Here is a 13,900-nt window from a genome sequence, read left to right as displayed (position 1 = left end):
AGGGACTCTGATTGGCCAGAGCCTCCGGAGGGAGGCGGGACGGAAGGGCAAGAGCATTTTTCATTGGTTACGGCGCGGCCGCCAGGCGCGCGGCCCTTTCGGGCAGGCGGAAGCGGCGGCGGGAGGCGGAGGAGGAGGTAGGTCGCGGCGCCCCGCCCCGCCCCCTCCGCCGTGTCGGCGGCGGCGAGCGCGGGGCCATCGGCTGTCACCGGTGCCTAAGCTCTGGGTCACGGGGCTCCGGCCCCTGCGTTGACCCGGTATCAGCCACAGGCCGCTCGGTGGGGCCCGGCCCCGCCACGCCGGGCGCGTAACGGCGCCAGCGCCAGGCCCAGGGCAACGCGGCCGGTCGGCCCCCGCCTGTTGACGAAAAAGTGTTTTTTTTTGTTGTTTTTTTTTTTCTTTGAATTCGTGCCGTCGATTTCCAGCGGGTGATGCGTGGGCTTCTGTGCCCCGGCCGCCGTTTGCCGGTGGTCTGGGCGGGGGCCGGGGGGGGATGCGTGTCTGAGGGAGCCCCTGGGCATGGCGGCGAGGCCGCGGTCCTGGCTCCGGGTGGAGCTCAGTGCTCCCGGTCCCTGCGGGCGGAGACGTGGGGATGAGCCCCTTGGTAGTGAAACGTAAACAACATAAATAACGTCTTAATGGGGCTTTTTTAAAATAAGTTGCATCTCCTTGTGTTGTCAAGGTCCTGTTCTTCCTTAGGGCAAAATCCAGACTGGCTTCTCTTTGGGAGATAGCTGAGAGGGAATGGATCAAGCAGAGCCCGGTGTTTCTGCTCCAGTCTAGTCTCTATATTTTTGCTTTCTTTCTTTATTTTCTCCTCGTAGAAGTTCTCATCATCTTGCGTTTTCTGTAACTGCATTTAACACATCAAGTTGAAAATGCTTGGGTAAAGGTAGTGCATTTCCTTGGCATGGCCACAGTCTATTTTCGTGTAAATGAAGACACAAAATTGTTAAAAGAGCTAAACGTTCTACATGGCTGACCTCTTATACTCAGGTATAAGAGAAGGTGGGCTACTAAAATCCATGGTTACTCTTTGCATTTGGCATCTGTTTTTGACAGCACCTGCTCTGCCATCAAGCCGTATGAAAGGGATAGGCCTTCACTTTGGCTTGCTATAAAAAAGATGTGGCATTTGTTTTTTAAACAAGGAGATTACTATAATTTTTTTAAAGAATTACCTTTGATCCCATGAGACACTGAAGTGAAGACTACATGTGTTCTGACCAGTTCTGTGGAAGAACTTTATTGTGATTATTTTGTATTTAGGGTAAAGTACCTAGGTGTTGCTGTCACAACAAACCTCTGTTCTTAAGTTCTATTAACAATGTGTTCCTCCTTTTATAAGTACACTTTGTCTTCCAGAACTTGAAAAGCATTAATCCTTTCAAAGGTGATGGCTTTGTTTTGAGATGTCTGTCAGTCTGTATCTTTCAGTACTGGGGCCAGCTTGTATTTGCTTGTCTGTTGAGTGCAGGACAGGTTTTGCTTTTTCCGCTGGTAAGGGGAAGCGGATTTCACATCCTACCAGAAGAAGATAATATTTAACATACTTCCAGAGCTGCTGTAGGAGGCTGCAGGTTAATGAGAGTAGGGGTATAAAACATGTTTTTATAGTGCAGTGAAGGCAGTATTCTACTAAAGCAAGGTACTTAAGGCAACTGAATCACGCATACAGAATCCGCTTACAATGCTGTTACTATCTTCTAAAGACCAACTTCGTTTGCAGTAGTAACTTTGGTAGTTACAATTTTGAGTTCTCTGTGAAATTACCATTTCAGACGCGCAATCACAAAACGCAAATTGAATGTTTTTCAACATAAGCAGGTGTAGAATTTAAGATGAGTTTTCTTGTACAACTTGTTTTTCTATTGTCTCGATTTCAGGTATCATTGATTTTAGATTTGTTCTTATTTTTCTGGAGATTGTGTAAATCTAGTAACTATGAAGGTTCGTTAATTTGCAAATTAATCTATTGATAGGTAATGAGCAAGATGTGTGGTCATTTTGTCATAACGTGTTCATACTTCTTACTTCTGTTTTGTTAGTGCATTATATGCACTGGGTCAATTTCTTTTATTAACGTATCAAGGTTTTGGATGACAAGTGGAATTCAATTAGAATGCAGAAAGACAATTCTGAGAACAGCCTTATTACATAGTGTAACCTGATGTTTAAGTCTTTAATCAATGTCATATTAAGGTAGATTTGTAAAGTGAAAGAACTTCCAACTGTAAGCAACAAACAGTTCAACCTCTAATGGTTACCATGTCCCTAGATTTTAGAGGTAATAGTACTTTTGAAATTGGTTACGTGTCTCTGAGATGGAAAAAGAAAACTAGTTTGGTTTTCTTTTTTGGTTTCACTTTTGGTTTCTCAATAAGGATTAGTTACTGACATTGAAAAACTAATTCTGTAGCTGCAGAGGAGACTGCAGCTGTTTGTTCTCAATCGCATTGTAGTCAAGCCTGCTTCCAGGTGGTCAGGTGGCTTTCTCTAGATCAGTAGCTTTGCTTGCAAACATGCCCTATATAATGATTCTTGTGTACTGTTATATACTTGGATTATTTCTGATAATCCCACATATGAAATCCATCGCAGATCATTGCAAAAATGTTTTTTTTATTTATCCTAGAAATGTAATTTTCAAGTGAAGTTTTCAACAGTCTCAACTATTTGAAGAAGAATTTTCATGGATTACATGCTGTATTAAAATGCTTTAGGCATATTTTGCTTTTGTGGGAAAAATGCAATTTGATCATTAATTATCTTGTGGGAGCCTTAGTGTCATCATTTCAAAGGTAGTATACCTAGCATGACAATGTCTTTTGGGATACAACTGTGATGCACATAGGATATTGATCGAAATATAAGATTTCACATGATGGTACTCCAGTTTCCCTTGTATTTTTTTCTCCTAATTAATATATGTCATGGAAAATCAACTACAGGTGGCTGAGATAGCTCCGTTGGTAGTATCTACAGGAATTGGCTGGAAATGCATTCTTGTGTGTTGAGTAATAATAAAGCAGGAGTTTATCAGGGCTTTGGCTTTCCTAATATAATTGTTTAGAGTTAAATTTGGCCAGGGACATCAAGGGCAAAAAGAAAGGCTTCTATAGATATGTCAGTGATAAAAAGAGATCTAGGGAAAATGTAGGCCCTCTCCGGAAGGTAACGGGGGACCTGGCCACCCAGGCTATGGAGAAGGCTGAGGTTCTCAATGACTTCCTTGCTTCAGTCTTCACTGGCAAGAGCTCTAGTGGCATGGCCCAAGTCACGGAAGGCAAGGGCAGGGACTGGGAGAATGAAGAACCGCCCACTGTAGGAGAAGACCAGGTTCGAGACCATCTAAAGAACCTGAAGGTGGACAAGTCCATGGGACCTGATGAGGTGCATCCACAGGTCCTGAGGAAACTGGCAGATGAAGTTGCTAAGCCACTATCCATCATATTTCAGAAGTCGTGGCAATCTGGTGAAGTTCCCAATGACTGGAAAAAGGGAAACATAGCCCCTATCTTTAAAAAGGGGAAAAAAGAAGACCCAGGGAACTACAGGCCAGTCAGTCTCACCTCTGTGCCCGGCAAGGTCATGGAGCAGATCCTCCTGGCGACTATGCTAAGGCACATAGAAAATAAGGAGGTGATTGGTGACAGCCAACATGGCTTCACTAAGGGCAAATCCTGCCTGACTAGTTTGGTGGCCTTCTATGATGAGGTTACGGCATTGATGGATAGGGGAAGAGCAACTGACATTCTCCCTGGACTTATCCAAAGCATTTGATACTGTCCCACACGACATCCTTATCTCTAAACTGGATGGTCGCACTCAAAGAGTTGTGGTCAATGGTTCAATGTCCACGTGGAGGCCAGTGACGAGTGGTGTTCCTCAGGAGTCAGTACTGGGACGAGTGCTATTTAACATCTTTGTTAGTGACACGGACAGTGGGATTGAGTGCACCCTCAGCAAGTTTGCAGATGACACCAAGTTGTGTGGTGTTGTGGACACGCTGGACGGAAGGGATGCCATCCAGAGGGACCTTGACAGGCTGGAGAGATGGGCCTGTGAGAACCTCATGAAGTTCAACAAGGCCAAGTGCAAGGTCCTGCATGTGGGTCGGGGCAATCCCATGCACAAGTACAGGCTGGGTGGAAAATGGATTGAGAGCAGCCCTGAGGAAAAGGACTTGGGAGTGCTGGTGGATGAGAAGCTCAACATGAGGCGACAATGTGCGCTGGCAGCCCAGAAAGCCAACTGTATCCTGGGCTGTATCAAAATATTGTGTCCAGTTTTGGGCCCCTCGCTTTAAGAGAGATATTGAGCTCCTGGAGCGAGTCCAAAGAAGGGCAACTAAATTGGTCAAGGGGCTGGAAAATAAAACTTATGAGCAGTGGCTGAGGGAGTTGGGGCTGTTTAGCCTGGAGAAGAGGAGGCTGAGGGGAGACCTGATTACAGCCTACAAATACTTGAGAAAAGATGGCGGGGAGGTGGGGGAAGGGCTCTTTACATTAGTGTTGGGTGATAGAACAAGAGGAAATGGGTATAAGCTTAGTCAGGGGAGATTCAGGTTGGATGTTAGGAAGTATTTCTTCTCTGAAAGGGTTGTCAGCCACTGGAATAGGCTTCCCAGGCAGGTGGTTGAGTCCCCATCCCTGGATGTGTTTAAGAATAGGGTGGATGATCTACTTGAGGATATGGTTTAATGGGGATTAGGGATGGTTGGACTGGATGATCTCTAAGGTCTTTTCCAACCTAGAAATCTATGAATCTATGAAAAGGAGCGTGGCCAGCAGGTCGAGGGAAGTGATTCTGCTCCTCTAAACTCTCGTGAGACCCCACCTGGAATACTGTGTTCAGCTCTGTAGTCCCCAACACAAGAAGGACATGGAGCTACTGGAACGAGTCCAGAGGAGGGCCACAAAGATGATCCGAGGGCTGGAGCACCTCTGCTATGAAGACAGGCTGAGAGAGTTGGGGCTGTTCAGCCTGGAGAAGAGAAGGCTCCGGGGTGATCTTATAGCAGCTTTCCAGTACCTAAAGGGGGCCTACAGGAAAGCTGGAGAGGGACTTTTTACAAGGGTGTGTAGTGATAGGACAATGGGCAATGGATTTAAACTGAAAGAGCGCAGATTTAGGTTAGATAGAGAAATTTTTCACTCTGAGAGTGGTGAGGCACTGGAACATGTTGCCCAGAGAAGTTGTGGGTGTCCCATCCCTGGAAGTGTTCAAGGCCAGGTTGGATGAGGCTTTGGGCAACCTGGTGTAGTGGAGGGTTTCCCTGCCCATGGCGGGGGGGTTGGAACTAGATGATCTTTAAGGTCCTTTCCAACCCTAACCATTCTGTGATTCTATGATTCTATGATATTGATCTATTTAGCGGTATTCAAACAGATAAATGAAACCATATGATGAATACTGGTTTTCTGTGTTGGTTTTGTGTTTTCATGTGTTTTGTTTTTTTTTTTAAAGGAGGTTTAATGGTATTGGCTCTGCTTTGTAGTACATATATGTTAAGAAATTTTTTAGTGCTGTGTTTTGCCAGTGAGAATATTGCCTACTGTTCCTTGAGTGTTTAAGCAGTAGGCCATACGAAGGAGTTTGTGTATAATGAAAGGTAAATAAGGTGGCTTCAAAGACTAAGCTTCTAGGTTGTTTTCAAATGCAGAAAGAATTATAGCCAACCAATGTCAACTTGCCTGTGAGGGGCTGAGTATTTAGCTTCTCGTGTCTCTTAGTTTTCATAAGAAGTAGGAGGATCGAAGGAGATAGTTTAAAAATATCACAGACGGTTGACTGACATGACAGGTATATCTATATAAACATGTTTTTGTGCGTAACAAATGTGCATGTATGAAGTGAAAAAAACAATTTGCAAATAAGATATAAATGTAGGGCTTTTTTTTCTGAGAAATGCCATTTTTTTGCATGATTGGCAAAAGCTGATAATGCTCTTTTTTTGCTTTTACGTCATATCCACTTCTGTTGTTCCTACTATCTTCAACTATAAGCAGGAATGCATAAAAACTTATTTGCATAGTTGCTACAGCTGCAAAGTCGTTTAGCTCTCCCACTGGAATATGGAAGCAGTGGAACATGAGGGATATGCATTATTCAGGCAGACATGTAGTGAGCAGGGAGTGTTCTGTGTGCTGGCAATGATATTGGAACATGGCATTTTGTTTGCTAATATCATTTTGCAAAAAAGCTATCTACGCTTAGGTATGTCTCCTCCTACTTTTAGTTTCCTGCCTCCCTCTGCTACCTAGCAAAATTGTGTGCTGTATTCACTACAGTAGGATGAACCACAATAGCTGTGAAATGCTTGAAGGTTGCAGCTATTCCGAGCAAGAATAAAAGTCCTCAGTCTTCCCATCAGAGGTGCTTGGGAGGAGTGCTTTAACCTCGTACTGTAGCCATACATTTTATAGAAACTTAACTGTGTCACGTGATGTATGATAAGGAATGTATTCATATAATGAGGGGAATACCTATACCTTAAAATTTCTGCTTTTCATGGCAGGTTTCATGCAAGTTGCTGTCCTCTATCAGTATGATAAAACTCTGAGTTGTGCAGGCTGTTGTTTTATAGGAGGTGACTAGAGTCTTGAAAGTCTGTGAGGCTTTTATATGATACTTGGTGTGGGACATGCAGATGCTGGTACTTGTAGTCTGGGGTCTGGGATGCCTTCATTTGTTGGATCCGATGATGATGGCTATGTTGTCCAGCTTGTAGAGAGAAAGCACTTGCCTTTTACTTTATATGTTCAATGTTTTCGACTACTGTTATACAGAGTGTTTAGAATGATTTGCTATATGAAGCTGTGGCATTACAGGCGCTTCAGGAGTTATTTTGACATTGACAGTGAAATAAACAGAATAGCAGCATCTTGGATCTGCAAGATGATTCTAATGTATCTGTTGATGAAGGACTTAAGAACTAAACCTAGCAAGTTAGATTTTAAACACTATTATTGTATACACAGGTGCATAAAGGATTTTCAAAATCGGCTCAACATTTAAATTCCATTGATTTCAAGTTTTTATCTGGACTAAAACAAGTACATGTAAATCATTACTTGCAACTCGCAAAACAAAGCTTTTCCATTAAGTATTATTTAAAAAGGAAAAAAAAAATGAAGTTGCCAACAACTAATGGGTTGATGCCAGGGTTACTGCACAATTTAGCAAGGCACTCCAGCTTGTTGTAAAAATAAAATGGTGTCATGGCCTTGCTGTAGAAATAGTTGTGTTGTGCATGACGCAGGTGACCCTAGCCTGTCTTCTGACATACACAATCTTTGTGTTGCTGATGCTGGTGTCTTATCCTGCCACCAAATTTGCGAGAACGCTGGATAGCTTATGGTGGTCTGATTTGACCAAGAAACTTCCACTGCAGTGTGGATGAGATAATTTAAAATGGTTTGCTGTACTGCATGTCGGCTTCACTGTATTACATATTACATGCTTCATGTGCAGCGAGCCTTACAGGATCACTTGCTGTGTTGTCTCAGTACTTACTTCTGATGCCCTTTTATCTTTCAGTGCCACTTGAAGATGAGAAATTTTAATCCTTACCTCTTGTCGCCTATGGTTTAGCAGTAGGTGGAGAATGTTTTTAAGGGATTATGGTGGAGCTCAGGAGTCCCAAATGAAAAAGCACCACACATCCTTGAAGAGTAGGTGGAATCGCCAGGAGTTTAGTGTGAGATTTTCAAGGTCTCAAACCATTATTTATGTCTTCAAGGTTAATAGGATGCAGGGGTGATTTCTTCCCTGTTGTATTTGGCAAAAAGTGTGTAGTGCTTGCTGTTATTGTGGGGAAAAAATAAAATAATATGCACATACATTTAAGTTAGATCTGGACTAACTTCACTAAGTAACAAAGAATCTAATTTAGAAAGCTATTGCAAAGTACCATTAAATAGTTCATTAAATGAAATTTTTTGCACTAAAAGTAGGGTTTGCTCTAGTTCCATCCCTGGTTCCTCTGCTGCCTTAAGCAGTGTCCCTTTTCTGGGTTAAGAACAATATCCTTCACCTCCTACTGATTGTAATCGGGATGTCCTTGTGGATTTTAGTCTTCCTCACCTCTTTTGTCTCTTACATGAAATGAAAAAAAAGGAAAGTTGGCAAAAGGCTCCTGCGAATTTGAAGATCATTAGTGGAACTTAGTATCAGATAATGTAACAGTAATGCTGTACAAGATATGTCAAGATATAAAAGACTTAATGGATTATATATGGTACCATGTTGACAGAAGCTAAGGCGAAATTTAGAAGAGAATTACTAAACAAATTACTGTTGTTTGCTAATCTAACCCAGCTAAATCCAGTCAACATAAAGAATATCTCTTACAGGAAAAGTTCCAAATTAAAAGAAAAATCATTATGACTGTACTTAAGCAAGAGACTTTGGTGTTAACTGTATTCTAAGGCACACTAATTCCAAATTTCCAAAATGTGGAAAATTACTGGAATATTTCTGCATCTGTTTTGCAGACTTCTAGGTAAATCTAGGTAAATTTAGTGGGAAGAGGTGTCCTCCAACAGATCAGGCAGATAGAGCAGAGATTGTAAAAAAAATAGTAAAAAAGGGAGACTGATCTTATGTGCACAGACTGAGAACTTTGTGTTCTTGATCTAGACATCAGCCAAATTGCTTGCCATCTTAGGGTGGAAAAATTAATGCAAGTAGAGGAAGAGTGAGGCTATATATCCTATCACAGGCTGCATTTGTTTTTAGAAATGATTCAGATGATTATGAAAGGGATTGTTTGTTTACAGGTCTACAAAAGGATCTTAGAGGCCACCCTTTTCAGCACAGTAGCTGGACAGGAAAGAGAGAACATGGGGCTTTCCAAATGCCGTCAGCTGTGTCAAGCTTATGGTAGAAACTTCACAAAAACCTGACGAGATTTGTGTTGAGCCAGTGAGGGAAGCTTAGTTGGAGGCAGCAAACTGTATTGTGTGGGCTTATACTAAACTTCTCCAGCTGTGAAACTTAAATGTTAATTTAGAGAATACAGCATACAGTGGCCATAAGTATAATGGAGATTGGGCAGAAATGTTAATTTCAGTGAAATCTAGACATTGCTATCATAGAGGGTAATTATTTTTCAAGATAAGAGGTAAGGAACTAGTTGAAGCATTCTTGTGTGTGTCTTGGTAATGAACCTACTTGACTTGTTTCATAATCTCCTGAAGGCAGTATTAGAGAGAAGAGGTTTTTTTTCCTCTGTCTTGGTCGGGGAAGTATATAGGTGAAAATTGTCCTTTATATTTTATAATCTTTCTTTAATCTTGTCTGTTCCGGGGATTTGTTTTATTAACCTTGACGGTCCTAAAAATACCTTTTTTTTTTTTTTCCTCTTCTTTAAATAATGAGGTAGAGGAGGAATTTTTTAGTATGTACTGTTAATTCAAGGTTCATGTTGTGATTCTGGTACTTGATGATGTAAAACAAGTAAGTGTACTTGCAATTTTGAAAGGGGAGAAAAAGCAGTGTGTGTACTGTGTCTAAAACTGTACTGAAACAGTTTGTTGGAGCTGTGGAGAATTGACTCTTCTGCACAAGGGGCTGGGTTTTTTTATGCTCGTTACCTGCGTTAGTTCAGAGTCACTCTGTTCGTTCGTTCACTGTTTCGTTTCAGATGGTGATATGCCATAGTGGTTCTGTTTAGCTTCTGCAGTTGGGAGTCAGAAAGCCCAGCAGCAACATGAAGCGTGACTCAACATGCAGTTAAGCCTAAGCTTAACTGATTCTTATTTTAAAAATATTTTTCTCTTTTATTCTATTTCAATTTCTGCCCCATCCTCCAATTTTTTATGTCGTCATTCTGTAAGAAATGATTTAGCTTACCTGGGAAAGCAGTGACTTACAATCTTAAACCAAAACTTTTGAGACCTCTACACCGATGCTCCACGTTTTCCTTGTAATAATTTACACTTTAAGATCTCAAAACTGTGTCTAACTGGTGCAGTATCAAAGCACTTTCATACTATATTCCTAATGAGTACCTAATTGCCCTCTTAGTTCAGGTCCCAATGGTGTTTTTCCACTGGTGTGCCCCTGCAGTGTCCTCATACTAGTCTGCAAATTTCTTTTCACTCCAATGCAAGCTAACATTCTGTAGTAATTGTGGGGGAAAACTAATGTTGAAAAGCTGGCTTCCTTAAGTAGACCTCCTGCTTGGCATCAAGTGTCTTGGGTAAGGGTTTAATTTTTGAAGTAGGGTTTTTGGTTTGGTGTTTTGATTTTTTTTGTGTGTTTTTTTTTTTTTTTTACTAGCCCATAGTAAGGAAAAAAAAAATCACCGCATGAAAGTGTCAAGAAAACTAAGAAAAGCAGTGAGCTGATATGTCTTGAAAAGCTTTATATTTTTGCGTATAAGACTTACATGTAAAAGGAAAAGTGACTCTTGTGAAGGTCTTTATGTCCTCTTTCCTTTCTGAATGTGGTGTGTAGACACAGTGCTGACTGAGCGCAAGCTGATAGGTGTGTAAGTGATTGCGTAGGGTGTAGTGTCAGTGGCCACTGAATTTCCTATCTGTTTAGTGGAGCTGTGTCCTTATTTATTTTATCTGTTTTTTTTTTTTTAAAAAAAAAACACAAAGGCTCTTGTTTGCTCAGAGCTCGGTGAGGTTGTGGGACTTGTGCGCTAGGCCCCCTCCTTGCTAAAATACTGGCATGTCAGTCGCCCAGGTGCTTCTCTCCTGTTTTGGTTTGTCCAATGTGCATTATCACAAAGCCTCAGCTAAACTGGTGCCTCACTTTTCTGTGGGTGTCTTGCCTCTTTTGAAGGTGCTATACCATGGGGCACTAGCATCATATAACCCTGTGTATATGTGCCTGTCTTATTACCTGATCCATCAAATCTCATGGCTTGGCATTCAAGGCAGATTAAAGAACCGAAGCTGAAGCTGTGCCCATCTGTGGAAACAGTTGAAATTGATGTTCAGTGTAGATAGAAATGGACAAACGTCTCTTTGCATTATCATCAAACTCTGATTGCTCAGCCTAATCCATCAAAAAACCTTATTAATTTTCAATGCAAAGTGTTTAACATGGCTAAATAAAGAGCTGCAAAACTGAAATTTAAGTGCACTGAAAGTGAATATCCCAGTTCATTGAAAATGTCTTATGAATTATTTTTCTGTGGGGGACAGATGAAAGAAAATGAATTACAATATTTAAATTCATAAATTAAAGTAGCATGAACTCTTTGTTTTCAAGGAGATCAATGTTGTCTTTTCCAGTAGATAAATAGCAAATGGAAAGAAAAACATAATAAAACTTTTGTTCAGTGAAGACAGGGTTATGCAGGAATTTTCTTCAAAGAAAAAGCCTTAGGAAACTGTTTAGCAAGATAAAGCAATTTGGAGTCTAAGCCTATTTTTTATTATTAATTTGACAGGGATGTGAAATTAAAATAATCCATCTCTTTGAAAAACCTTGGGTGTAGAGGTGGGAGGAGAGGAGGATATGTAAGCCTTCATATTTATATGTGTTCTTGTCCCACTGAAGTGGCTACATTTGGTGAAACTTGTTTTTCCAGGTTACTGGGCTCAATTTTTCAAAGCTCTTCAGAAATTTTACATATAGAATTACGTCTATCCATATCTGACTGACACCGGTTTCTTTGTTTCATTTATCCATGTTTTAGGTTTGTTACTTTTGCCTATGGAGCTATTGTGGATTCAATGAGTACTGAATTTGACTTTATTTCAAATTCAAAAAAAAAAAAAGCAGTCTGTTTAGTGGAATCCATTGCTCGGTGATGTTAAGTCAAACATTTACAGAAACATGACAAACTGAGTAGGATTATAATAGGTCTATATGGGGACTGACGAATGGAAAACAAAGGAAATCTGTAGGACAGATTTGTTTTGTGTTGAATCTCCTAATCATACTTAATCCTAAAAAAGGCAGTGTTTTGGAAAACAGATGATACCTCAACCAGACTACTACGTTATCCAAACATATATCAAAAAGACATATGTATCTGAGTATTTTTGGATGGGTGAAGGGCAGTTAAAAATTGGGGTTTTTTTCTTTTTTCTTTTTTTTTTTTCTTTTTTTTTCTTTTTTTTTTCTTTTTTTTTTTTTTACATTTTACTCAACTGGGTACTACTAAGTTGCTGAAAACTGCAGAGACACTTTTGGAAATATGACTGAGATACCAGGAATTCCTGAATCTTGGTTCTTACTGATTGTATATGTATCATGTGCAGGCTCAAAAGTTCTGTCTGACAGGATTGTACAGATTTGTTTCCTTTTTCTGACTTTTATCTGCAAAACATAACTATTTTAGTGCTGTCTTTTCAGAGGGATTATGGGGAAACTGATGTATATTTAGAATATGATTTTTTTTTTTTGAGAAAGTGAATTATCTTTCTTAATAAATAGTCTAAGGTTACATTTTTCAAGGGAAGGCAAAACAGGTGTGCCTCTGTGCCACCATTGACTTCGGTAGGGCCTTGGAAAGCCAGGATGTCCTACTGCTAAAGGAGAGTTACAAATGTTTGTTGGGGCGCGCATCTCTCAGAGGCAACAAAGGTAGTGAGTCTGGTTTTCTTAGGCACTCCTGCTGACTTTCCGTCTCAGATCTGCCCACTTGAAGCTGGTCTGGTGGTTTTCTTTGATCTTCGCTTAGCTCTATACACACTTTTTAGTAACTTCAGTACTAAAATTAACTTTTTCGTCAGGAAATATTTCAGTTGTATGACTTAATTTTATTTTTTACAGGTTTATAATATTCAGTTAGTGTATCCTGATTTATCTAGGGAAGCCATAAGATTATTCTGGTGGATTATGGAAAGTGAAGATTTGTCAGTTCCAACACTGAACTGTTAGTGTTGGAAAGATTTTGTACAAAAAGGTGAAGAAGAAAGGTTTGTTCTTTTTGGAGTGCTATCCAGATACTTCCTTGCTTGCTAGTATATACTAGTATAATTGCCCACTTGGGTGTTTGTTTTAATATATGAAGGCCTTTTTTTTTTTTTTTCTTCTCTCAACCTTGTTGTAGCTTAAATTGTCTGCCTATATAGATGCTTATAAGTAAGCTTGGCAAGCCTGGATGCCTGGAGTTGGTAGTGGGTTAGGTCTGAGACTTCAAGAGGATGAAAGACACCAGGGTGGGCTTTGCTCCAGGCTACAATTAAGATCAAAGCTTGTTAGTAAGATTCCTACTATAAAGGTTGTTGACTGTCTGCTTCCTTCTGTTTCTCCTCATTTTTCAGCTAGTGACTGTAGTAAATAAGTCTGACAAGGGTTGCTCCTTATCGTAGATTCCAGATCTTTTGTGACAAATCTTGCATATCCTGTTGGCCCATGGAGTCTGACAAGCTCAAGACCGCTTGTTTTTGGACAATTGCACAAAAAGTATGCGCATGTTTCCAATCCTTTTGTGGCTGCCACGGAACAGTGGGAAGCAAGCAGTGCAAACGTTAACCATGTGAGTCTTGCTTCTGCAGTTGGGTCCATGAGGACCAAATACTGATTGCAGCTGTCTTGAAGTCAATCTCTTGATCAAATGTTGTCATGCAGGACTGAATTTTTAAAATGGACCATTCGCCGTCTGCAAAAAGTTATAAAGTCATTCAATCACTTCTTCATATCCACTGCCAATTTCTGATTCGTTTCCTTTATGTGCAAGACAAAGTTACATTATTGACAAAATTGTCATCCTTGTGCTTTTAATACAGAACAAGGTTAAACAAAAGAATAACTACATACAATTTAGGTTGCATGTAATATAATAGTATGTTAACCCCCTGAATTTCATTAGGAAACAAAGATTTTTGAAAATTTTTGTATTCTTTGGTCTTCGGATGTATCTTTACGTTCCAGCTGAAGGTTATTTTTGGATCTTTCTTCGGTGTCAAACAAATATTGTGGCCAA

The 13,900-nt window shown here is 40.5% G+C and overlaps 1 protein-coding gene across 1 annotated transcript in view; it reads left to right on the top strand.

Moving 5' to 3' along the window:
* Positions 1-113: 113 nt before the first annotated feature.
* XRCC4 (X-ray repair cross complementing 4) overlaps positions 114-13,900 on the top strand; it is a 187,315-nt gene continuing 173,528 nt past the window's right edge. Inside the window, exon 1 of the mRNA XM_086629505.1 lies at positions 114-137. The gene's annotated coding sequence lies outside the window, so the exon portion shown is untranslated. The remainder of the gene's footprint in view (positions 138-13,900) is intronic.

This window comes from Tauraco erythrolophus, chromosome Z (genome assembly GCF_009769465.1).
Source record: "Tauraco erythrolophus isolate bTauEry1 chromosome Z, bTauEry1.pri, whole genome shotgun sequence".
In the NCBI taxonomy this organism is placed as follows: Eukaryota; Metazoa; Chordata; class Aves; order Musophagiformes; family Musophagidae; genus Tauraco; species Tauraco erythrolophus.
This window is presented reverse-complemented; position numbering and strand designations above follow the sequence as displayed.